The following is a 26,676-nucleotide window of genomic DNA, read 5'->3' on the forward strand; positions in this document are numbered from 1 at the left end:
GAGCTTCTTCCCCTCTGCCATCAGGGAGGAGGTACAGGAGCCTGAAGACACACACTCAGCGATTCAGGGTACAACTTCTTCCTCTCTGCCATCAGGGAGGAGGTACAGGAGCCTGAAGACACACACTCAGCGATTCAGGAACAGCTTCTTACCCTCTGCCATCAGGGAGGGGTACAGGAGCCTGAAGACACACACTCAACGATTCAGGAACAGCTTCTTCCCCTCTGCCATCAGGGAGGAGGTACAGGAGCCTGAAAACACACACTCAACGATTCAGGAACAGCTACTTCCCCTCTGCCATTAGGGAGGAGGTACAGGAGCGTAAAAACACACACTCAACGATTCAGGAACAGCTTCTTCCCCTCTGCCATCACGGAGGAGGTCCAGGAGCCTGAAGACACACACTCAGCGATTCGGGAACAGCTTCTTCCCCTCTGCCATCAGGGAGGAGGTACAGGAGCCTGAAGGCACACACTCAACGATTCAGGAACAGCTTCTTCCCCTCTGCCATCAGGGAGCAGGTACAGGAGCCTGAAGACACACACTCAACGATTCAGGAACAGCTTCTTCCCCTCTGCCATCAGGGAGGAGGTACAGGAGTCTGAAAACACACACTCAACGATTCAGGAACAGCTTCTTCCCCTCTGACATTAGGGAGGAGGTACAGGAGCCTGAAAACACACACTCAACGATTCAAGAACAGCTTCTTCCCCTCTGCCATCACGGAGGAGGTCCAGGAGCCTGAAGACACACACTCAGCGATTCAGGAACAGCTTCTTCCCCTCTGCCATCAGGGAGGAGGTACAGGAGCCTGAAGGCACACACTCAACGATTCAGGAACGGCTTCTTCCCCTCTGCCATCAGGGAGCAGGTACAGGAGCCTGAAGACACACACTCAATGATTCAAGAACAGCTTCTTCCCCTCTGTCATCAGGGAGGAGGTACAGGAGCCTGAAGACACACACTCAATGATTCAAGAACAGCTTCTTCCCCTCTGTCATCAGGGAGGAGGTACAGGAGCCTGAAGACACACACTCAGCGATTCAGGAACAGCTCCTTCCCCTCTGCCATCAGGGAGGAGGTAAAGGGCCTGAAGACACACATTCAACGATTCAGGAACAGCTTCTTCCCCTCTGCCATCAGGGAGGAGGTACAGGAGCCTGAAGACACACACTCAACGATTCAAGAACAGCTTCCTCCCCTCTGCCATCAGGGAGGAGGTACAGGAGCCTGAAGACACACACTCAGCGATTCAGGAACAGCTCCTTCCCCTCTGCCATCAGGGAGGAGGTACAGCAGCCTGAAGTCACACACTCAGCGATTCAGGTACAGCTTCTTCCCCTCTGCAATCAGGGAGCAGGTACAGGAGCCTGAAGACACACACTCAACGATTCAAGAACAGCTTCATCCCCTCTGCCATCAGGGAGGAGGTACAGGAGCCTGAAGACACACACTCAGCGATTCAGGTACAACTTCTTCCTCTCTGCCATCAGGGAGGAGGTACAGGAGCCTGAAGACACACACTCAGCGATTCAGGAACAGCTTCTTACCCTCTGCCATCAGGGAGGGGGTACAGGAGCCTGAAGACACACACTCAATGATTCAGGAACAGCTTCTTCCCCTCTGCCATCAGGGAGGAGGTACAGGAGCCTGAAAACACACACTCAACGATTCAGGAACAGCTACTTCCCCTCTGCCATTAGGGAGGAGGTACAGGAGCGTAAAAACACACACTCAACGATTCAGGAACAGCTTCTTCCCCTCTGCCATCACGGAGGAGGTCTAGGAGCCTGAAGACACACACTCAGCGATTCGGGAACAGCTTCTTCCCCTCTGCCATCAGGGAGGAGGTACAGGAGCCTGATGGCACACACTCAACGATTCAGGAACAGCTTCTTCCCCTCTGCCATCACGGAGGAGGTCCAGGAGCCTGAAGACACACACTCAGCGATTCGGGAAAAGCTTCTTCCCCTCTGCCATCAGGGAGGAGGTACAGGAGCCTGAAGGCACACACTCAACGATTCAGGAACAGCTTCTTCCCCTCTGCCATCAGGGAGCAGGTACAGGAGCCTGAACACACACACTCAGCGATTCAGGTACAGCTTCTTCCCCTCTGTCATCAGGGAGGAGGTAAAGGGCCTGAAGACACACCCTCAACGATTCAAGAACAGCTTCTTCCCCTCTGCCATCAGAGAGGAGGTACAGGAGCCTGAAGACACACACTCAACGATTCAAGAACAGCTTCTTCCCCGCTGTCATCAGGGAGGAGGTAAAGGGCCTGAAGACACACATTCAACGATTCAGGAACAGCTTCTTCCCCTCTGCCATCAGGGAGGGGGTACAGGAGCCTGAAGACACACACTCAACGATTCAGGAACAGCTTCTTCCCCTCTGCCATCAGGGAGGAGGTACAGGAGTCTGAAAACACACACTCAACGATTCAGGAACAGCTTCTTCCCCTCTGCCATTAGGGAGGAGGTACAGGAGCCTGAAAACACACACTCAACGATTCAGGAACAGCTTCTTCCCCTCTGCCATCACGGAGGAGGTCCAGGAGCCTGAAGACACACACTCAGCGATTCAGGAACAGCTTCTTCCCCTCTGCCATCAGGGAGGAGGTACAGGAGCCTGAAGGCACACACTCAACGATTCAGGAACGGCTTCTTCCCCTCTGCCATCAGGGAGCAGGTACAGGAGCCTGAAGACACACACTCAGCGATTCAGGTACAGCTTCTTCCCCTCTGTCATCAGGGAGGAGGTAAAAGGCCTGAAGACACACACTCAACGATTCAACAACAGCTTCTTCCCCTCTGCCATCAGAGAGGAGGTACAGGAGCCAGAAGACACACACTCAATGATTCAAGAACAGCTTCTTCCCCTCTGCCATCAGGGAGGAGGTACAGCAGCCTGAAGTCACACACTCAGCGATTCAGGAAGAGCTTCTTCCCCTCTGCCATCAGGGAGCAGGTACAGGAGCCTGAAGACACACACTCAGCGATTCAATAACAGCTTCTTCCCCTCTGTCATCAGGGAGGAGGTAAAGGGCCTGAAGACACACATTCAACGATTCAGGAACAGCTTCTTCCCCTCTGCCATCAGGGAGGAGGTACAGGAGCCTGAAGACACACACTCAACGATTCAAGAACAGCTTCCTCCCCTCTGCTATCAGGGAGGAGGTACAGGAGCCTGAAGACACACACTCAGCGATTCAGGAACAGCTCCTTCCCCTCTGCCATCAGGGAGGAGGTACAGCAGCCTGAAGTCACACACTCAGCGATTCAGGTACAGCTTCTTCCCCTCTGCCATCAGGGAGGATGTACAGGAGCCTGAAGACACACACTCAACGATTCAAGAACAGCTTCATCCCCTCTGCCATCAGGGAGGAGGTACAGGAGCTTGAAGACACACACGCAACGATTCAAGAACAGCTTCTTCCCCTCTGCCATCAGAGAGGAGGTACAGGAGCCTGAAGACACACACTCAACGATTCAAGAACAGCTTCTTCCCCTCTGTCATCAGGGAGGAGGTAAAGGGCCTGAAGACACACATTCAATGATTCAGGATCAGCTTCTTCCCCTCTGCCATCAGGGAGGAGGTACAGGAGCCTGAAGACACACACTCAGCGATTCAGGAACAGCTCCTTCCCCTGTGCCATCAGGGAGCAGGTACAGGAGCCTGAAGACACACACTCAACGATTCAAGAACAGCTTCATCCCCTCTGCCATCAGGGAGGAGGTACAGGAGCCTGAAGACACACACTCAGCGATTCAGGTACAACTTCTTCCTCTCTGCCATCAGGGAGGAGGTACAGGAGCCTGAAGACACACACTCAGCGATTCAGGAACAGCTTCTTACCCTCTGCCATCAGGGTGGGGGTACAGGAGCCTGAAGACACACACTCAATGATTCAGGAACAGCTTCTTCCCCTCTGCCATCAGGGAGGAGGTACAGGAGCCTGAAAACACACACTCAACGATTCAGGAACAGCTACTTCCCCTCTGCCATTAGGGAGGAGGTACAGGAGCGTAAAAACACACACTCAACGATTCAGGAACAGCTTCTTCCCCTCTGCCATCACGGAGGAGGTCTAGGAGCCTGAAGACACACACTCAGCGATTCGGGAACAGCTTCTTCCCCTCTGCCATCAGGGAGGAGGTACAGGAGCCTGAAGACACACACTCAACGATTCAAGAACAGCTTCTTCCCCTCTGCCATCAGAGAGGAGGTACAGGAGCCTGAAGACACACACTCAACGATTCAAGAACAGCTTCTTCCCCGCTGTCATCAGGGAGGAGGTAAAGGGCCTGAAGACACACATTCAACGATTCAGGAACAGCTTCTTCCCCTCTGCCATCAGGGAGGGGGTACAGGAGCCTGAAGACACACACTCAACGATTCAGGAACAGCTTCTTCCCCTCTGCCATCAGGGAGGAGGTACAGGAGTCTGAAAACACACACTCAACGATTCAGGAACAGCTTCTTCCCCTCTGCCATTAGGGAGGAGGTACAGGAGCCTGAAAACACACACTCAACGATTCAGGAACAGCTTCTTCCTCTCTGCCATCACGGAGGAGGTCCAGGAGCCTGAAGACACACACTCAGCGATTCAGGAACAGCTTCTTCCCCTCTGCCATCAGGGAGGAGGTACAGGAGCCTGAAGGCACACACTCAACGATTCAGGAACGGCTTCTTCCCCTCTGCCATCAGGGAGCAGGGACAGGAGCCTGAAGACACACACTCAGCGATTCAGGTACAGCTTCTTCCCCTCTGTCATCAGGGAGGAGGTAAAAGGCCTGAAGACACACACTCAACGATTCAACAACAGCTTCTTCCCCTCTGCCATCAGAGAGGAGGTACAGGAGCCAGAAGACACACACTCAATGATTCAAGAACAGCTTCTTCCCCTCTGCCATCAGGGAGGAGGTACAGCAGCCTGAAGTCACACACTCAGCGATTCAGGAAGAGCTTCTTCCCCTCTGCCATCAGGGAGCAGGTACAGGAGCCTGAAGACACACACTCAACGATTCAAGAACAGCTTCATCCCCTCTGCCATCAGGGAGGAGGTACAGGAGCTTGAAGACACACACGCAACGATTCAAGAACAGCTTCTTCCCCTCTGCCATCAGAGAGGAGGTACAGGAGCCTGAAGACACACACTCAACGATTCAAGAACAGCTTCTTCCCCTCTGTCATCAGGGAGGAGGTAAAGGGCCTGAAGACACACATTCAATGATTCAGGATCAGCTTCTTCCCCTCTGCCATCAGGGAGGAGGTACAGGAGCCTGAAGACACACACTCAGCGATTCAGGAACAGCTCCTTCCCCTGTGCCATCAGGGAGCAGGTACAGGAGCCTGAAGACACACACTCAACGATTCAAGAACAGCTTCATCCCCTCTGCCATCAGGGAGGAGGTACAGGAGCCTGAAGACACACACTCAGCGATTCAGGTACAACTTCTTCCTCTCTGCCATCAGGGAGGAGGTACAGGAGCCTGAAGACACACACTCAGCGATTCAGGAACAGCTTCTTACCCTCTGCCATCAGGGTGGGGGTACAGGAGCCTGAAGACACACACTCAATGATTCAGGAACAGCTTCTTCCCCTCTGCCATCAGGGAGGAGGTACAGGAGCCTGAAAACACACACTCAACGATTCAGGAACAGCTACTTCCCCTCTGCCATTAGGGAGGAGGTACAGGAGCGTAAAAACACACACTCAACGATTCAGGAACAGCTTCTTCCCCTCTGCCATCACGGAGGAGGTCTAGGAGCCTGAAGACACACACTCAGCGATTCGGGAACAGCTTCTTCCCCTCTGCCATCAGGGAGGAGGTACAGGAGCCTGAAGACACACACTCAACGATTCAAGAACAGCTTCTTCCCCTCTGCCATCAGAGAGGAGGTACAGGAGCCTGAAGACACACACTCAACGATTCAAGAACAGCTTCTTCCCCGCTGTCATCAGGGAGGAGGTAAAGGGCCTGAAGACACACATTCAACGATTCAGGAACAGCTTCTTCCCCTCTGCCATCAGGGAGGGGGTACAGGAGCCTGAAGACACACACTCAACGATTCAGGAACAGCTTCTTCCCCTCTGCCATCAGGGAGGAGGTACAGGAGTCTGAAAACACACACTCAGCGATTCAGGTACAACTTCTTCCTCTCTGCCATCAGGGAGGAGGTACAGGAGCCTGAAGACACACACTCAGCGATTCAGGAACAGCTTCTTACCCTCTGCCATCAGGGTGGGGGTACAGGAGCCTGAAGACACACACTCAATGATTCAGGAACAGCTTCTTCCCCTCTGCCATCAGGGAGGAGGTACAGGAGCCTGAAAACACACACTCAACGATTCAGGAACAGCTACTTCCCCTCTGCCATTAGGGAGGAGGTACAGGAGCGTAAAAACACACACTCAACGATTCAGGAACAGCTTCTTCCCCTCTGCCATCACGGAGGAGGTCTAGGAGCCTGAAGACACACACTCAGCGATTCGGGAACAGCTTCTTCCCCTCTGCCATCAGGGAGGAGGTACAGGAGCCTGAAGACACACACTCAACGATTCAAGAACAGCTTCTTCCCCTCTGCCATCAGAGAGGAGGTACAGGAGCCTGAAGACACACACTCAACGATTCAAGAACAGCTTCTTCCCCGCTGTCATCAGGGAGGAGGTAAAGGGCCTGAAGACACACATTCAACGATTCAGGAACAGCTTCTTCCCCTCTGCCATCAGGGAGGGGGTACAGGAGCCTGAAGACACACACTCAACGATTCAGGAACAGCTTCTTCCCCTCTGCCATCAGGGAGGAGGTACAGGAGTCTGAAAACACACACTCAACGATTCAGGAACAGCTTCTTCCCCTCTGCCATTAGGGAGGAGGTACAGGAGCCTGAAAACACACACTCAACGATTCAGGAACAGCTTCTTCCCCTCTGCCATCACGGAGGAGGTCCAGGAGCCTGAAGACACACACTCAGCGATTCAGGAACAGCTTCTTCCCCTCTGCCATCAGGGAGGAGGTACAGGAGCCTGAAGGCACACACTCAACGATTCAGGAACGGCTTCTTCCCCTCTGCCATCAGGGAGCAGGTACAGGAGCCTGAAGACACACACTCAGCGATTCAGGTACAGCTTCTTCCCCTCTGTCATCAGGGAGGAGGTAAAAGGCCTGAAGACACACACTCAACGATTCAACAACAGCTTCTTCCCCTCTGCCATCAGAGAGGAGGTACAGGAGCCAGAAGACACACACTCAATGATTCAAGAACAGCTTCTTCCCCTCTGCCATCAGGGAGGAGGTACAGCAGCCTGAAGTCACACACTCAGCGATTCAGGAAGAGCTTCTTCCCCTCTGCCATCAGGGAGCAGGTACAGGAGCCTGAAGACACACACTCAACGATTCAAGAACAGCTTCATCCCCTCTGCCATCAGGGAGGAGGTACAGGAGCTTGAAGACACACACGCAACGATTCAAGAACAGCTTCTTCCCCTCTGCCATCAGAGAGGAGGTACAGGAGCCTGAAGACACACACTCAACGATTCAAGAACAGCTTCTTCCCCTCTGTCATCAGGGAGGAGGTAAAGGGCCTGAAGACACACATTCAATGATTCAGGATCAGCTTCTTCCCCTCTGCCATCAGGGAGGAGGTACAGGAGCCTGAAGACACACACTCAGCGATTCAGGAACAGCTCCTTCCCCTGTGCCATCAGGGAGCAGGTACAGGAGCCTGAAGACACACACTCAACGATTCAAGAACAGCTTCATCCCCTCTGCCATCAGGGAGGAGGTACAGGAGCCTGAAGACACACACTCAGCGATTCAGGTACAACTTCTTCCTCTCTGCCATCAGGGAGGAGGTACAGGAGCCTGAAGACACACACTCAGCGATTCAGGAACAGCTTCTTACCCTCTGCCATCAGGGTGGGGGTACAGGAGCCTGAAGACACACACTCAATGATTCAGGAACAGCTTCTTCCCCTCTGCCATCAGGGAGGAGGTACAGGAGCCTGAAAACACACACTCAACGATTCAGGAACAGCTACTTCCCCTCTGCCATTAGGGAGGAGGTACAGGAGCGTAAAAACACACACTCAACGATTCAGGAACAGCTTCTTCCCCTCTGCCATCACGGAGGAGGTCTAGGAGCCTGAAGACACACACTCAGCGATTCGGGAACAGCTTCTTCCCCTCTGCCATCAGGGAGGAGGTACAGGAGCCTGAAGACACACACTCAACGATTCAAGAACAGCTTCTTCCCCTCTGCCATCAGAGAGGAGGTACAGGAGCCTGAAGACACACACTCAACGATTCAAGAACAGCTTCTTCCCCGCTGTCATCAGGGAGGAGGTAAAGGGCCTGAAGACACACATTCAACGATTCAGGAACAGCTTCTTCCCCTCTGCCATCAGGGAGGGGGTACAGGAGCCTGAAGACACACACTCAACGATTCAGGAACAGCTTCTTCCCCTCTGCCATCAGGGAGGAGGTACAGGAGTCTGAAAACACACACTCAACGATTCAGGAACAGCTTCTTCCCCTCTGCCATTAGGGAGGAGGTACAGGAGCCTGAAAACACACACTCAACGATTCAGGAACAGCTTCTTCCCCTCTGCCATCACGGAGGAGGTCCAGGAGCCTGAAGACACACACTCAGCGATTCAGGTACAACTTCTTCCTCTCTGCCATCAGGGAGGAGGTACAGGAGCCTGAAGACACACACTCAGCGATTCAGGAACAGCTTCTTACCCTCTGCCATCAGGGTGGGGGTACAGGAGCCTGAAGACACACACTCAATGATTCAGGAACAGCTTCTTCCCCTCTGCCATCAGGGAGGAGGTACAGGAGCCTGAAAACACACACTCAACGATTCAGGAACAGCTACTTCCCCTCTGCCATTAGGGAGGAGGTACAGGAGCGTAAAAACACACACTCAACGATTCAGGAACAGCTTCTTCCCCTCTGCCATCACGGAGGAGGTCTAGGAGCCTGAAGACACACACTCAGCGATTCGGGAACAGCTTCTTCCCCTCTGCCATCAGGGAGGAGGTACAGGAGCCTGAAGACACACACTCAACGATTCAAGAACAGCTTCTTCCCCTCTGCCATCAGAGAGGAGGTACAGGAGCCTGAAGACACACACTCAACGATTCAAGAACAGCTTCTTCCCCGCTGTCATCAGGGAGGAGGTAAAGGGCCTGAAGACACACATTCAACGATTCAGGAACAGCTTCTTCCCCTCTGCCATCAGGGAGGGGGTACAGGAGCCTGAAGACACACACTCAACGATTCAGGAACAGCTTCTTCCCCTCTGCCATCAGGGAGGAGGTACAGGAGTCTGAAAACACACACTCAGCGATTCAGGTACAACTTCTTCCTCTCTGCCATCAGGGAGGAGGTACAGGAGCCTGAAGACACACACTCAGCGATTCAGGAACAGCTTCTTACCCTCTGCCATCAGGGTGGGGGTACAGGAGCCTGAAGACACACACTCAATGATTCAGGAACAGCTTCTTCCCCTCTGCCATCAGGGAGGAGGTACAGGAGCCTGAAAACACACACTCAACGATTCAGGAACAGCTACTTCCCCTCTGCCATTAGGGAGGAGGTACAGGAGCGTAAAAACACACACTCAACGATTCAGGAACAGCTTCTTCCCCTCTGCCATCACGGAGGAGGTCTAGGAGCCTGAAGACACACACTCAGCGATTCGGGAACAGCTTCTTCCCCTCTGCCATCAGGGAGGAGGTACAGGAGCCTGAAGACACACACTCAACGATTCAAGAACAGCTTCTTCCCCTCTGCCATCAGAGAGGAGGTACAGGAGCCTGAAGACACACACTCAACGATTCAAGAACAGCTTCTTCCCCGCTGTCATCAGGGAGGAGGTAAAGGGCCTGAAGACACACATTCAACGATTCAGGAACAGCTTCTTCCCCTCTGCCATCAGGGAGGGGGTACAGGAGCCTGAAGACACACACTCAACGATTCAGGAACAGCTTCTTCCCCTCTGCCATCAGGGAGGAGGTACAGGAGTCTGAAAACACACACTCAACGATTCAGGAACAGCTTCTTCCCCTCTGCCATTAGGGAGGAGGTACAGGAGCCTGAAAACACACACTCAACGATTCAGGAACAGCTTCTTCCCCTCTGCCATCACGGAGGAGGTCCAGGAGCCTGAAGACACACACTCAGCGATTCAGGAACAGCTTCTTCCACTCTGCCATCAGGGAGGAGGTACAGGAGCCTGAAGGCACACACTCAACGATTCAGGAACGGCTTCTTCCCCTCTGCCATCAGGGAGCAGGTACAGGAGCCTGAAGACACACACTCAGCGATTCAGGTACAGCTTCTTCCCCTCTGTCATCAGGGAGGAGGTAAAAGGCCTGAAGACACACACTCAACGATTCAACAACAGCTTCTTCCCCTCTGCCATCAGAGAGGAGGTACAGGAGCCAGAAGACACACACTCAATGATTCAAGAACAGCTTCTTCCCCTCTGCCATCAGGGAGGAGGTACAGCAGCCTGAAGTCACACACTCAGCGATTCAGGAAGAGCTTCTTCCCCTCTGCCATCAGGGAGCAGGTACAGGAGCCTGAAGACACACACTCAACGATTCAAGAACAGCTTCATCCCCTCTGCCATCAGGGAGGAGGTACAGGAGCTTGAAGACACACACGCAACGATTCAAGAACAGCTTCTTCCCCTCTGCCATCAGAGAGGAGGTACAGGAGCCTGAAGACACACACTCAACGATTCAAGAACAGCTTCTTCCCCTCTGTCATCAGGGAGGAGGTAAAGGGCCTGAAGACACACATTCAATGATTCAGGATCAGCTTCTTCCCCTCTGCCATCAGGGAGGAGGTACAGGAGCCTGAAGACACACACTCAGCGATTCAGGAACAGCTCCTTCCCCTGTGCCATCAGGGAGCAGGTACAGGAGCCTGAAGACACACACTCAACGATTCAAGAACAGCTTCATCCCCTCTGCCATCAGGGAGGAGGTACAGGAGCCTGAAGACACACACTCAGCGATTCAGGTACAACTTCTTCCTCTCTGCCATCAGGGAGGAGGTACAGGAGCCTGAAGACACACACTCAGCGATTCAGGAACAGCTTCTTACCCTCTGCCATCAGGGTGGGGGTACAGGAGCCTGAAGACACACACTCAATGATTCAGGAACAGCTTCTTCCCCTCTGCCATCAGGGAGGAGGTACAGGAGCCTGAAAACACACACTCAACGATTCAGGAACAGCTACTTCCCCTCTGCCATTAGGGAGGAGGTACAGGAGCGTAAAAACACACACTCAACGATTCAGGAACAGCTTCTTCCCCTCTGCCATCACGGAGGAGGTCTAGGAGCCTGAAGACACACACTCAGCGATTCGGGAACAGCTTCTTCCCCTCTGCCATCAGGGAGGAGGTACAGGAGCCTGAAGACACACACTCAACGATTCAAGAACAGCTTCTTCCCCTCTGCCATCAGAGAGGAGGTACAGGAGCCTGAAGACACACACTCAACGATTCAAGAACAGCTTCTTCCCCGCTGTCATCAGGGAGGAGGTAAAGGGCCTGAAGACACACATTCAACGATTCAGGAACAGCTTCTTCCCCTCTGCCATCAGGGAGGGGGTACAGGAGCCTGAAGACACACACTCAACGATTCAGGAACAGCTTCTTCCCCTCTGCCATCAGGGAGGAGGTACAGGAGTCTGAAAACACACACTCAACGATTCAGGAACAGCTTCTTCCCCTCTGCCATTAGGGAGGAGGTACAGGAGCCTGAAAACACACACTCAACGATTCAGGAACAGCTTCTTCCCCTCTGCCATCACGGAGGAGGTCCAGGAGCCTGAAGACACACACTCAGCGATTCAGGAACAGCTTCTTCCCCTCTGCCATCAGGGAGGAGGTACAGGAGCCTGAAGGCACACACTCAACGATTCAGGAACGGCTTCTTCCCCTCTGCCATCAGGGAGCAGGTACAGGAGCCTGAAGACACACACTCAGCGATTCAGGTACAGCTTCTTCCCCTCTGTCATCAGGGAGGAGGTAAAAGGCCTGAAGACACACACTCAACGATTCAACAACAGCTTCTTCCCCTCTGCCATCAGAGAGGAGGTACAGGAGCCAGAAGACACACACTCAATGATTCAAGAACAGCTTCTTCCCCTCTGCCATCAGGGAGGAGGTACAGCAGCCTGAAGTCACACACTCAGCGATTCAGGAAGAGCTTCTTCCCCTCTGCCATCAGGGAGCAGGTACAGGAGCCTGAAGACACACACTCAGCGATTCAATAACAGCTTCTTCCCCTCTGTCATCAGGGAGGAGGTAAAGGGCCTGAAGACACACATTCAACGATTCAGGAACAGCTTCTTCCCCTCTGCCATCAGGGAGGAGGTACAGGAGCCTGAAGACACACACTCAACGATTCAAGAACAGCTTCCTCCCCTCTGCTATCAGGGAGGAGGTACAGGAGCCTGAAGACACACACTCAGCGATTCAGGAACAGCTCCTTCCCCTCTGCCATCAGGGAGGAGGTACAGCAGCCTGAAGTCACACACTCAGCGATTCAGGTACAGCTTCTTCCCCTCTGCCATCAGGGAGCAGGTACAGGAGCCTGAAGACACACACTCAACGATTCAAGAACAGCTTCATCCCCTCTGCCATCAGGGAGGAGGTACAGGAGCTTGAAGACACACACGCAACGATTCAAGAACAGCTTCTTCCCCTCTGCCATCAGAGAGGAGGTACAGGAGCCTGAAGACACACACTCAACGATTCAAGAACAGCTTCTTCCCCTCTGTCATCAGGGAGGAGGTAAAGGGCCTGAAGACACACATTCAATGATTCAGGATCAGCTTCTTCCCCTCTGCCATCAGGGAGGAGGTACAGGAGCCTGAAGACACACACTCAGCGATTCAGGAACAGCTCCTTCCCCTCTGCCATCAGGGAGCAGGTACTGGAGCCTGAAGACACACACACAGCGACTGAAGAACAGCTTCTTCCCCTCTGCCATCAGGGAAGAGGTACAGGAGCCTGAAGACACAGACTCAACGATTCAAGAACAGCTTCTTCCCCTCTGCCATCAGGGAGGAGGTACAGGAGCCTGAAGTCACACACTGAGCGATTCAGGAAGAGCTTCTTCCCCTCTGCCATCAGGGAGGAGGTACAGGAGCCTGAAGTCACACACTCAGCGATTCAGGAAGAGCTTCTTCCCCTCTGCCATCAGGGAGGAGGTACAGGAGCCTGAAGACACACACTCAGCGATTCAGGTACAACTTCTTCCTCTCTGCCATCAGGGAGGAGGTACAGGAGCCTGAAGACACACACTCAGCGATTCAGGAACAGCTTCTTACCCTCTGCCATCAGGGAGGGGGTACAGGAGCCTGAAGACACACACTCAACGATTCAGGAACAGCTTCTTCCCCTCTGCCATCAGGGAGGAGGTACAGGAGCCTGAAAACACACACTCAACGATTCAGGAACAGCTACTTCCCCTCTGCCATTAGGGAGGAGGTACAGGAGCGTAAAAACACACACTCAACGATTCAGGAACAGCTTCTTCCCCTCTGCCATCACGGAGGAGGTCCAGGAGCCTGAAGACACACACTCAGCGATTCGGGAACAGCTTCTTCCCCTCTGCCATCAGGGCGGAGGTACAGGAGCCTGAAGGCACACACTCAACGATTCAGGAACAGCTTCTTCCCCTCTGCCATCACGGAGGAGGTCCAGGAGCCTGAAGACACACACTCAGCGATTCGGGAACAGCTTCTTCCACTCTGCCATCAGGGAGGAGGTACAGGAGCCTGAAGGCACACACTCAACGATTCAGGAACAGCTTCTTCCCCTCTGCCATCAGGGAGCAGGTACAGGAGCCTGAAGACACACACTCAGCGATTCAGGTACAGCTTCTTCCCCTCTGTCATCAGGGAGGAGGTAAAGGGCCTGAAGACACACACTCAACGATTCAAGAACAGCTTCTTCCCCTCTGCCATCAGAGAGGAGGTACAGGAGCCTGAAGACACACACTCAACGATTCATGAACAGCTTCTTCCCCGCTGTCATCAGGGAGGAGGTAAAGGGCCTGATGACACACATTCAACGATTCAGGAACAGCTTCTTCCCCTCTGCCATCAGGGAGGGGGTACAGGAGCCTGAAGACACACACTCAACGATTCAGGAACAGCTTCTTCCCCTCTGCCATCAGGGAGGAGGTACAGGAGTCTGAAAACACACACTCAACGATTCAGGAACAGCTTCTTCCCCTCTGCCATTAGGGAGGAGGTACAGGAGCCTGAAAACACACACTCAACGATTCAGGAACAGCTTCTTCCCCTCTGCCATCACAGAGGAGGTCCAGGAGCCTGAAGACACACACTCAGCGATTCAGGAACAGCTTCTTCCCCTCTGCCATCAGGGAGGAGGTACAGGAGCCTGAAGGCACACACTCAACGATTCAGGAACGGCTTCTTCCCCTCTGCCATCAGGGAGCAGGTACAGGAGCCTGAAGACACACACTCAGCGATTCAGGTACAGCTTCTTCCCCTCTGTCATCAGGGAGGAGGTAAAAGGCCTGAAGACACACACTCAACGATTCAGGAACAGCTTCTTTCCCTCTGCCATCAGGGAGGAGGTACAGGAGCCTGAAGACACACACTCAATGATTCAAGAACAGCTTCTTCCCCTCTGTCATCAGGGAGGAGGTACAGGAGCCTGAAGACACACACTCAGCGATTCAGGAACAGCTCCTTCCACTCTGCCATCAGGGAGGAGGTACAGCAGCCTGAAGTCACACACTCAGCGATTCAGGAAGAGCTTCTTCCCCTCTGCCATCAGGGAGCAGGTACAGGAGCCTGAAGACACACACTCAGCGATTCAAGAACAGCTTCTTCCCCTCTGTCATCAGGGAGGAGGTAAAGGGCCTGAAGACACACACTCAACGATTCAACAACAGCTTCTTCCCCTCTGCCATCAGAGAGGAGGTACAGGAGCCTGAAGACACACACTCAATGATTCAAGAACAGCTTCTTCCCCTCTGTCATCAGGGAGGAGGTACAGGAGCCTGAAGACACACACTCAGCGATTCAGGAACAGCTCCTTCCCCTCTGCCATCAGGGAGGAGGTACAGCAGCCTGAAGTCACACACTCAGCGATTCAGGAAGAGCTTCTTCCCCTCTGCCATCAGGGAGCAGGTACAGGAGCCTGAAGACACACACTCAGCGATTCAAGAACAGCTTCTTCCCCTCTGCCATCAGGGAGGAGGGACAGGAGCCTGAAGACACACACTCAACGATTCAAGAACAGCTTCTTCCCCTCTGCCATCAGGGAGGAGGTACAGGAGCCTGAAAACACACACTCAACGATTCAGGAACAGCTTCTTCCCCTCTGCCATCACGGAGGAGGTCCAGGAGCCTGAAGACACACACTCAGCGATTCGGGAACAGCTTCTTCTCCTCTGCCATCAGGGAGGAGGTACAGGAGCCTGAAGGCACACACTCAACGATTCAGGAACAGCTTCTTCCCCTCTGTCATCAGGGAGCAGGTACAGGAGCCTGAAGACACACACTCAGCGATTCAGGTACAGCTTCTTCCCCTCTGTCATCAGGGAGGAGGTAAAGGGCCTGAAGACACACACTCAACGTTTCAAGAACAGCTTCTTCCCCTCTGCCATCAGAGAGGAGGTACAGGAGCCTGAAGACACACACTCAACGATTCAAGAACAGCTTCTTCCCCTCTGTCATCAGGGAGGAGGTAAAGGGCCTGAAGACACACATTCAACGATTCAGGAACAGCTTCTTCCCCTCTGCCATCAGGGAGCAGGTACAGGAGCCTGAAGACACACACTCAACGATTCAAGAACAGCTTCCTCCCCTCTGCCATCAGGGAGGAGGTACAGGAGCCTGAAGACACACACTCAGCGATTCAGGAACAGCTCCTTCCCCTCTGCCATCAGGGAGGAGGTACAGCAGCCCGAAGTCACACACTCAGCGATTCAGGTACAGCTTCATCCCCTCTGCCATCAGGGAGCAGGTACAGGAGCCTGAAGACAAACACTCAACGATTCAAGAACAGCTTCTTCCCCTCTGCCATCAGGGAGGAGGTACAGGAGCCTGAAGACACACACTCAGCGATTCAGGAACCGCTCCTTCCCCTCTGCCATCAGGGAGCAGGTACAGGAGCCTGAAGACACACACACAGCGATTGAAGAACAGCTTCTTCCCCTCTGCCATCAGTGAGGAGGTACAGGAGCCTGAAGACACAGACTCAACGATTCAAGAACAGCTTCTTCCCCTCTGCCATCAGGGAGGAGGTACAGCAGCCTGAAGTCACACACTCAGCGATTCAGGAAGAGCTTCTTCCCCTCTGCCAACAGGGAGCAGATACAGGAGCCTGAAGACACACACTCAACGATTCAAGAACAGCTTCTTCCCCTCTGCCATCAGGGAGGAGGGACAGGAGCCTGAAGACACACACTCAACGATTCAAGAACAGCTTCTTCCCCTCTGCCATCAGGGAGGAGGTACAGGAGCCTGAAGACACACTCAACGATTCAAGAACAGCTTCTTCCCCTCTGCCATCAGGGAGCAGGTACAGGAGCCTGAAGACACACACTCAGCGATTCAGGTACAGCTTCTTCCCCTCTGCCATCAGGGAGGAGGTAAAGGGCCTGAAGACACACATGCAACGATTCAAGAACAGCTTCTTCCCCTCTGCCATCAGAGAGGAGGTACAGGAGCCTGAAGACACACACTCAACGATTCAAGAACAGCTTCTTCCCCTCTGCCATCAGGGAGGAGGTACAGGAGCCTGAAGACACACTCAACGATTCAAGAACAGCTTCTTCCCCTCTGCCATCAGGGAGGAGGTACAGGAGCCTGAAGACACACAATCAACGATTCAAGAACAGCTTCTTCCCCTCTGTCATCAGGGAGGAGGTAAAGGGCCTGAAGACACACAGTCAACGATTCAGGAACAGCTTCTTCCCCTCTGCCATCAGGGAGGAGGTACAGGAGCCTGGAGACAGACACTCAGTGATTCAGGAACAGCTGCTTCCCCACTGCCATCAGGGAGGAGGTACAGGAGCCTGGAGACAGACACTCAGTGATTCAGGAACAGCTGCTTCCCCACTGCCATCAGGGAGGAGGTACAGCAGCCTGAAGTCACACACTCAGCGATTCAGGAAGAGCTTCTTCCCCTCTGCCATCAGGGAGCAGGTACAGGAGCCTGAAGACACACACTCAACGATTCAAGAACAGCTTCTTCCCCTCTGCCATCAGGGAGGAGGTACAGGAGCCTGAAGACACACACTCAACGATTCAAGAACAGCTTCTTCCCCTCTGCCATCAGGGAGGAGGTACAGGAGCCTGAAGACACACTCAACGATTCAAGAACAGCTTCTTCCCCTCTGCCATCAGGGAGGAGGTACAGGAGCCTGAAGACACACAATCAACGATTCAAGAACAGCTTCTTCCCCTCTGCCATCAGGGAACAGGTACAGGAGCCTAAAGACACACACTCAGCGATTCAGGAACAGCTTCTTACCCTCTGCCATCAGGGAGGGGGTACAGGAGCCTGAAGACACACACTCAATGATTCAGGAACAGCTTCTTCCCCTCTGCCATCAGGGAGGAGGTACAGGAGCCTGAAGACACAGACTCAACGATTCAAGAACAGCTTCTTCCCCTCTGCCATCAGGGAGGAGCTACAGGAGCCTGAAGTCACACACTCAGCGATTCAGGAAGAGCTTCTTCCCCTCTGCCATCAGGGAGGAGGTACAGGAGCCTGAAGGCACACATTCAACGATTCAGGAACAGCTTCTTCCCCTCTGCCATCAGGGAGGAGGTACAGGAGCCTGAAGACACACACTCAGCCATTCAGGAACAGCTTCTTCCCCTCTGCCATCAGGGAAGGGGTACAGGAGCCTGAAGACACACACTCAGCGATTCAGGTACAACTTCTTCCTCTCTGCCATCAGGGAGGAGGTACAGGAGCCTGAAGACACACACTCAACGATTCAGGAACAGCTTCTTCCCCTCTGCCATCAGGGAGGAGGTACAGGAGCCTGAAAACACACACTCAACGATTCAGGAACAGCTTCTTCCCCTCTGCCATCAGGGAGGAGGTACAGGAGCCTGAAAACACACACAACGATTCAGGAACAGCTTCTTCCCCTCTGCCATCACGGAGGAGGTCCAGGAGCCTGAAGACACACACTCAGCGATTCGGGAACAGCTTCTTCCCCTCTGCCATCAGGGAGGAGGTACAGGAGCCTGAAGGCACACACTCAACGATTCAGGAACTGCTTCTTCCCCTCTGCCATCAGGGAGCAGGTACAGGAGCCTGAAGACACACACTCAGTGATTCAGGTACAGCTTCTTCCCCTCTGTCATCAGGGAGGACGTAAAGGGCCTGAAGACACACACTCAACGATTCAGGAACAGCTTCTTCCCCTCTGCCATCAGGGAGGGGGTACAGGAGCCTGAAGACACACACTCAACGATTCAGGAACAGCTTCTTCCCCTCTGCCATCAGGGAGGAGGTACAGGAGCCTGAAAACACACACTCAACGATTCAGGAACAGCTTCTTCCCCTCTGCCATCAGGGAGGAGGTACAGGAGCCTGAAAACACACACTCAACGATTCAGGAACAGCTTCTTCCCCTCTGCCATCACGGAGGAGGTCCAGGAGCCTGAAGACACACACTCAGCGATTCGGGCACAGCTTCTTCCCCTCTGCCATCAGGGAGGAGGTACAGGAGCCTGAAGGCACACAATCAACGATTCAGGAACAGCTTCTTCCCCTCTGCCATCAGGGAGCAGGTACAGGAGCCTGAAGACACACACTCAGCGATTCAGGTACAGCTTCTTCCCCTCTGTCATCAGGGAGGAGGTAAAGGGCATGAAGACACACATTCAACGATTCAGGAATAGCTTCTTCCCCTCTGCCATCAGGGAGGAGGTACAGGAGCCTGAAGACACACACTCAATGATTCAAGAACAGCTTCTTCCCCTCTGGCATCAGGGAGGAGGTACAGGAGCCTGAAGACACACACTCAGCGATTCAGGAACATCTCCTTCCCCACTGCCATCAGGGAGGAGGTACAGCAGCCTGAAGTCACACACTCAGCGATTCAGGAACAGCTTCTTCCCCTCTGCCATCAGGGAGCAGGTACAGGAGCCTGAAGACACACACTCAACGATTCAATAACATCTTCCTCCCCTCTGCCATCAGGGAGGAGGTACTGGAGCCTGAAGACACACACTCAACGATTCAAGAACAGCTTCTTCCCCTCTGCCATCAGGGAGGAGGTACAGGAGCCTGAAGACACACACTCAACGATTCAAGAACAGCTTCTTCCCCTCTGTCATCAGGGAGGAGGTAAAGGGCCTGAAGACACACATTCAACGATTCAGGAACAGCTTCTTCCCCTCTGCCATCAGGGAGGAGGTACAGGAGCCTGGAGACACACACTCAGCGATTCAGGAACAGCTGCTTCCCCACTGCCATCAGGGAGGAGGTACAGCAGCCTGAAGTCACACACTCAGCGATTCAGGAAGAGCTTCTTCCCCTCTGCCATCAGGGAGCAGGTACAGGAGCCTGAAGACACACACTCAACGATTCAAGAACAGCTTCTTCCCCTCTGCCATCAGGGAGGAGGTACAGGAGCCTGAAGACACACACTCAACGATTCAAGAACAGCTTCTTCCCCTCTGCCATCAGGGAGGAGGTACAGGAGCCTGAAGACACACAATCAACGATTCAGGAACAGCTTCTTCCCCTCTGCCATCAGGGAGGAGGTACAGGAGCCTGAAAACACACACTCAACGATTCAGGAACAGCTTCTTCCCCTCTGCCATCACGGAGGATGTCCAGGAGCCTGAAGACACACACTCAGCGATTCGGGAACAGCTTCTTCCCCCCTGCCATCACGGAGGAGGTACAGGAGCCTGAAGACACACACTCAATGATTCAAGAACAGCTTCTTCCCCTCTGCCATCAGGGAGGAGGTACAGGAGCCTGAAGACACACACTCAGCGATTCAGGAAGAGCTTCTTCCCCTCTGCCATCAGGGAGCAGGTACAGGAGCCTGAAGACACACACTCAACGATTCAAGAACAGCTTCTTCCCCTCTGCCATCAGGGAGGAGGTACAGGAGCCTGAAGACACACACTCAACGATTCAAGAACAGCTTCTTCCCCTCTGCCATCAGGGAGGAGGTACAGGAGCCTGAAGACACACTCAACGATTCAAGAACAGCTTCTTCCCCTCTGCCATCAGGGAGGAGGTACAGGAGCCTGAAGACACACAATCAACGATTCAAGAACAGCTTCTTCCCCTCTGCCATCAGGGAGCAGGTACAGGAGCCTGAAGACACACACTCAGCGATTCAGGTACAGCTTCTTCCCCTCTGCCATCAGGGAGGAGGTAAAGGGCCTGAAGACACACATGCAACGATTCAAAAACAGCTTCTTCCCCTCTGCCAACAGAGAGGAGGTACAGGAGTCTGAAGACACACACTCAACGATTCAAGAACAGCTTCTTCCCCTCTGCCTTCAGAGAGGTACAGGAGCCTGAAGACACACACTCAACGATTCAAGAACAGCTTCTTCCCCTCTGTCATCAGGGAGGAGGTAAAGGGCCTGAAGACACACATTCAACGATTCAGGAACAGCTTCTTCCCCTCTGCCATCAGGGAGGAGGTACAGGAGCCTGAAAACACACACTCAACGATTCAAGAATAGCTTCTTCCCCTCTGCCATCAGGGAGGAGGTACAGGAGCCTGGAGACACACACTCAGCGATTCAGGAACAGCTGCTTCCCCACTGCCATCAGGGAGGAGGTACAGCAGCCTGAAGTCACACACTCAGCGATTCAGGAAGAGCTTCTTCCCCTCTGCCATCAGGGAGCAGGTACAGGAGCCTGAAGACACACACTCAACGATTCAAGAACAGCTTCTTCCCCTCTGCCATCAGGGAGGAGGTACAGGAGCCTGAAGACACACACTCAACGATTCAAGAACAGCTTCTTCCCCTCTGCCATCAGGGAGGAGGTACAGGAGCCTGAAGACACACAATCAACGATTCAAGAACAGCTTCTTCCCCTCTACCATCAGGGAACAGGTACAGGAGCCTAAAGACACACACTCAGCGATTCAGGTACAGCTTCTTCCCCTCTGCCATCAGGGAGCAGGTACAGGAGCCTGAAGACACACACTCAACGATTCAAGAACAGCTTCATCCCCTCTGCCATCAGGGAGGAGGTACAGGAGCTTGAAGACACACACGCAACGATTCAAGAACAGCTTCTTCCCCTCTGCCATCAGAGAGGAGGTACAGGAGCCTGAAGACACACACTCAACGATTCAAGAACAGCTTCTTCCCCTCTGTCATCAGGGAGGAGGTAAAGGGCCTGAAGACACACATTCAATGATTCAGGATCAGCTTCTTCCCCTCTGCCATCAGGGAGGAGGTACAGGAGCCTGAAGACACACACTCAGCGATTCAGGAACAGCTCCTTCCCCTCTGCCATCAGGGAGCAGGTACTGGAGCCTGAAGACACACACACAGCGACTGAAGAACAGCTTCTTCCCCTCTGCCATCAGGGAAGAGGTACAGGAGCCTGAAGACACCAACTCAACGATTCAAGAACAGCTTCTTCCCCTCTGCCATCAGGGAGGAGGTACAGGAGCCTGAAGTCACACACTGAGCGATTCAGGAAGAGCTTCTTCCCCTCTGCCATCAGGGAGGAGGTACAGGAGCCTGAAGTCACACACTCAGCGATTCAGGAAGAGCTTCTTCCCCTCTGCCATCAGGGAGGAGGTACAGGAGCCTGAAGACACACACTCAGCGATTCAGGTACAACTTCTTCCTCTCTGCCATCAGGGAGGAGGTACAGGAGCCTGAAGACACACACTCAGCGATTCAGGAACAGCTTCTTACCCTCTGCCATCAGGGAGGGGGTACAGGAGCCTGAAGACACACACTCAACGATTCAGGAACAGCTTCTTCCCCTCTGCCATCAGGGAGGAGGTACAGGAGCCTGAAAACACACACTCAACGATTCAGGAACAGCTACTTCCCCTCTGCCATTAGGGAGGAGGTACAGGAGCGTAAAAACACACACTCAACGATTCAGGAACAGCTTCTTCCCCTCTGCCATCACGGAGGAGGTCCAGGAGCCTGAAGACACACACTCAGCGATTCGGGAACAGCTTCTTCCCCTCTGCCATCAGGGCGGAGGTACAGGAGCCTGAAGGCACACACTCAACGATTCAGGAACAGCTTCTTCCCCTCTGCCATCACGGAGGAGGTCCAGGAGCCTGAAGACACACACTCAGCGATTCGGGAACAGCTTCTTCCCCTCTGTCATCAGGGAGGAGGTACAGGAGCCTGAAGACACACACTCAGCGATTCAGGAACAGCTCCTTCCACTCTGCCATCAGGGAGGAGGTACAGCAGCCTGAAGTCACACACTCAGCGATTCAGGAAGAGCTTCTTCCCCTCTGCCATCAGGGAGCAGGTACAGGAGCCTGAAGACACACACTCAGCGATTCAAGAACAGCTTCTTCCCCTCTGTCATCAGGGAGGAGGTAAAGGGCCTGAAGACACACACTCAACGATTCAACAACAGCTTCTTCCCCTCTGCCATCAGAGAGGAGGTACAGGAGCCTGAAGACACACACTCAATGATTCAAGAACAGCTTCTTCCCCTCTGTCATCAGGGAGGAGGTACAGGAGCCTGAAGACACACACTCAGCGATTCAGGAACAGCTCCTTCCCCTCTGCCATCAGGGAGGAGGTACAGCAGCCTGAAGTCACACACTCAGCGATTCAGGAAGAGCTTCTTCCCCTCTGCCATCAGGGAGCAGGTACAGGAGCCTGAAGACACACACTCAGCGATTCAAGAACAGCTTCTTCCCCTCTGCCATCAGGGAGGAGGGACAGGAGCCTGAAGACACACACTCAACGATTCAAGAACAGCTTCTTCCCCTCTGCCATCAGGGAGGAGGTACAGGAGCCTGAAAACACACACTCAACGATTCAGGAACAGCTTCTTCCCCTCTGCCATCACGGAGGAGGTCCAGGAGCCTGAAGACACACACTCAGCGATTCGGGAACAGCTTCTTCTCCTCTGCCATCAGGGAGGAGGTACAGGAGCCTGAAGGCACACACTCAACGATTCAGGAACAGCTTCTTCCCCTCTGTCATCAGGGAGCAGGTACAGGAGCCTGAAGACACACACTCAGCGATTCAGGTACAGCTTCTTCCCCTCTGTCATCAGGGAGGAGGTAAAGGGCCTGAAGACACACACTCAACGTTTCAAGAACAGCTTCTTCCCCTCTGCCATCAGAGAGGAGGTACAGGAGCCTGAAGACACACACTCAACGATTCAAGAACAGCTTCTTCCCCTCTGTCATCAGGGAGGAGGTAAAGGGCCTGAAGACACACATTCAACGATTCAGGAACAGCTTCTTCCCCTCTGCCATCAGGGAGCAGGTACAGGAGCCTGAAGACACACACTCAACGATTCAAGAACAGCTTCCTCCCCTCTGCCATCAGGGAGGAGGTACAGGAGCCTGAAGACACACACTCAGCGATTCAGGAACAGCTCCTTCCCCTCTGCCATCAGGGAGGAGGTACAGCAGCCCGAAGTCACACACTCAGCGATTCAGGTACAGCTTCATCCCCTCTGCCATCAGGGAGCAGGTACAGGAGCCTGAAGACAAACACTCAACGATTCAAGAACAGCTTCTTCCCCTCTGCCATCAGGGAGGAGGTACAGGAGCCTGAAGACACACACTCAGCGATTCAGGAACCGCTCCTTCCCCTCTGCCATCAGGGAGCAGGTACAGGAGCCTGAAGACACACACACAGCGATTGAAGAACAGCTTCTTCCCCTCTGCCATCAGTGAGGAGGTACAGGAGCCTGAAGACACAGACTCAACGATTCAAGAACAGCTTCTTCCCCTCTGCCATCAGGGAGGAGGTACAGCAGCCTGAAGTCACACACTCAGCGATTCAGGAAGAGCTTCTTCCCCTCTGCCATCAGGGAGCAGATACAGGAGCCTGAAGACACACACTCAACGATTCAAGAACAGCTTCTTCCCCTCTGCCATCAGGGAGGAGGGACAGGAGCCTGAAGACACACACTCAACGATTCAAGAACAGCTTCTTCCCCTCTGCCATCAGGGAGGAGGTACAGGAGCCTGAAGACACACTCAACGATTCAAGAACAGCTTCTTCCCCTCTGCCATCAGGGAGCAGGTACAGGAGCCTGAAGACACACACTCAGCGATTCAGGTACAGCTTCTTCCCCTCTGCCATCAGGGAGGAGGTAAAGGGCCTGAAGACACACATGCAACGATTCAAGAACAGCTTCTTCCCCTCTGCCATCAGAGAGGAGGTACAGGAGCCTGAAGACACACACTCAACGATTCAAGAACAGCTTCTTCCCCTCTGCCATCAGGGAGGAGGTACAGGAGCCTGAAGACACACTCAACGATTCAAGAACAGCTTCTTCCCCTCTGCCATCAGGGAGGAGGTACAGGAGCCTGAAGACACACAATCAACGATTCAAGAACAGCTTCTTCCCCTCTGTCATCAGGGAGGAGGTAAAGGGCCTGAAGACACACAGTCAACGATTCAGGAACAGCTTCTTCCCCTCTGCCATCAGGGAGGAGGTACAGGAGCCTGGAGACAGACACTCAGTGATTCAGGAACAGCTGCTTCCCCACTGCCATCAGGGAGGAGGTACAGGAGCCTGGAGACAGACACTCAGTGATTCAGGAACAGCTGCTTCCCCACTGCCATCAGGGAGGAGGTACAGCAGCCTGAAGTCACACACTCAGCGATTCAGGAAGAGCTTCTTCCCCTCTGCCATCAGGGAGCAGGTACAGGAGCCTGAAGACACACACTCAACGATTCAAGAACAGCTTCTTCCCCTCTGCCATCAGGGAGGAGGTACAGGAGCCTGAAGACACACACTCAACGATTCAAGAACAGCTTCTTCCCCTCTGCCATCAGGGAGGAGGTACAGGAGCCTGAAGACACACTCAACGATTCAAGAACAGCTTCTTCCCCTCTGCCATCAGGGAGGAGGTACAGGAGCCTGAAGACACACAATCAACGATTCAAGAACAGCTTCTTCCCCTCTGCCATCAGGGAACAGGTACAGGAGCCTAAAGACACACACTCAGCGATTCAGGAACAGCTTCTTACCCTCTGCCATCAGGGAGGGGGTACAGGAGCCTGAAGACACACACTCAATGATTCAGGAACAGCTTCTTCCACTCTGCCATCAGGGAGGAGGTACAGGAGCCTGAAGACACAGACTCAACGATTCAAGAACAGCTTCTTCCCCTCTGCCATCAGGGAGGAGCTACAGGAGCCTGAAGTCACACACTCAGCGATTCAGGAAGAGCTTCTTCCCCTCTGCCATCAGGGAGGAGGTACAGGAGCCTGAAGGCACACATTCAACGATTCAGGAACAGCTTCTTCCCCTCTGCCATCAGGGAGGAGGTACAGGAGCCTGAAGACACACACTCAGCCATTCAGGAACAGCTTCTTCCCCTCTGCCATCAGGGAAGGGGTACAGGAGCCTGAAGACACACACTCAGCGATTCAGGTACAACTTCTTCCTCTCTGCCATCAGGGAGGAGGTACAGGAGCCTGAAGACACACACTCAACGATTCAGGAACAGCTTCTTCCCCTCTGCCATCAGGGAGGAGGTACAGGAGCCTGAAAACACACACTCAACGATTCAGGAACAGCTTCTTCCCCTCTGCCATCAGGGAGGAGGTACAGGAGCCTGAAAACACACACAACGATTCAGGAACAGCTTCTTCCCCTCTGCCATCACGGAGGAGGTCCAGGAGCCTGAAGACACACACTCAGCGATTCGGGAACAGCTTCTTCCCCTCTGCCATCAGGGAGGAGGTACAGGAGCCTGAAGGCACACACTCAACGATTCAGGAACTGCTTCTTCCCCTCTGCCATCAGGGAGCAGGTACAGGAGCCTGAAGACACACACTCAGTGATTCAGGTACAGCTTCTTCCCCTCTGTCATCAGGGAGGACGTAAAGGGCCTGAAGACACACACTCAACGATTCAGGAACAGCTTCTTCCCCTCTGCCATCAGGGAGGGGGTACAGGAGCCTGAAGACACACACTCAACGATTCAGGAACAGCTTCTTCCCCTCTGCCATCAGGGAGGAGGTACAGGAGCCTGAAAACACACACTCAACGATTCAGGAACAGCTTCTTCCCCTCTGCCATCAGGGAGGAGGTACAGGAGCCTGAAAACACACACTCAACGATTCAGGAACAGCTTCTTCCCCTCTGCCATCACGGAGGAGGTCCAGGAGCCTGAAGACACACACTCAGCGATTCGGGCACAGCTTCTTCCCCTCTGCCATCAGGGAGGAGGTACAGGAGCCTGAAGGCACACAATCAACGATTCAGGAACAGCTTCTTCCCCTCTGCCATCAGGGAGCAGGTACAGGAGCCTGAAGACACACACTCAGCGATTCAGGTACAGCTTCTTCCCCTCTGTCATCAGGGAGGAGGTAAAGGGCATGAAGACACACATTCAACGATTCAGGAATAGCTTCTTCCCCTCTGCCATCAGGGAGGAGGTACAGGAGCCTGAAGACACACACTCAATGATTCAAGAA

The sequence above is a fragment of the Hypanus sabinus genome (assembly GCF_030144855.1).
Source record: "Hypanus sabinus isolate sHypSab1 chromosome X1 unlocalized genomic scaffold, sHypSab1.hap1 SUPER_X1_unloc_8, whole genome shotgun sequence".
Taxonomy (NCBI): Eukaryota; Metazoa; Chordata; class Chondrichthyes; order Myliobatiformes; family Dasyatidae; genus Hypanus; species Hypanus sabinus.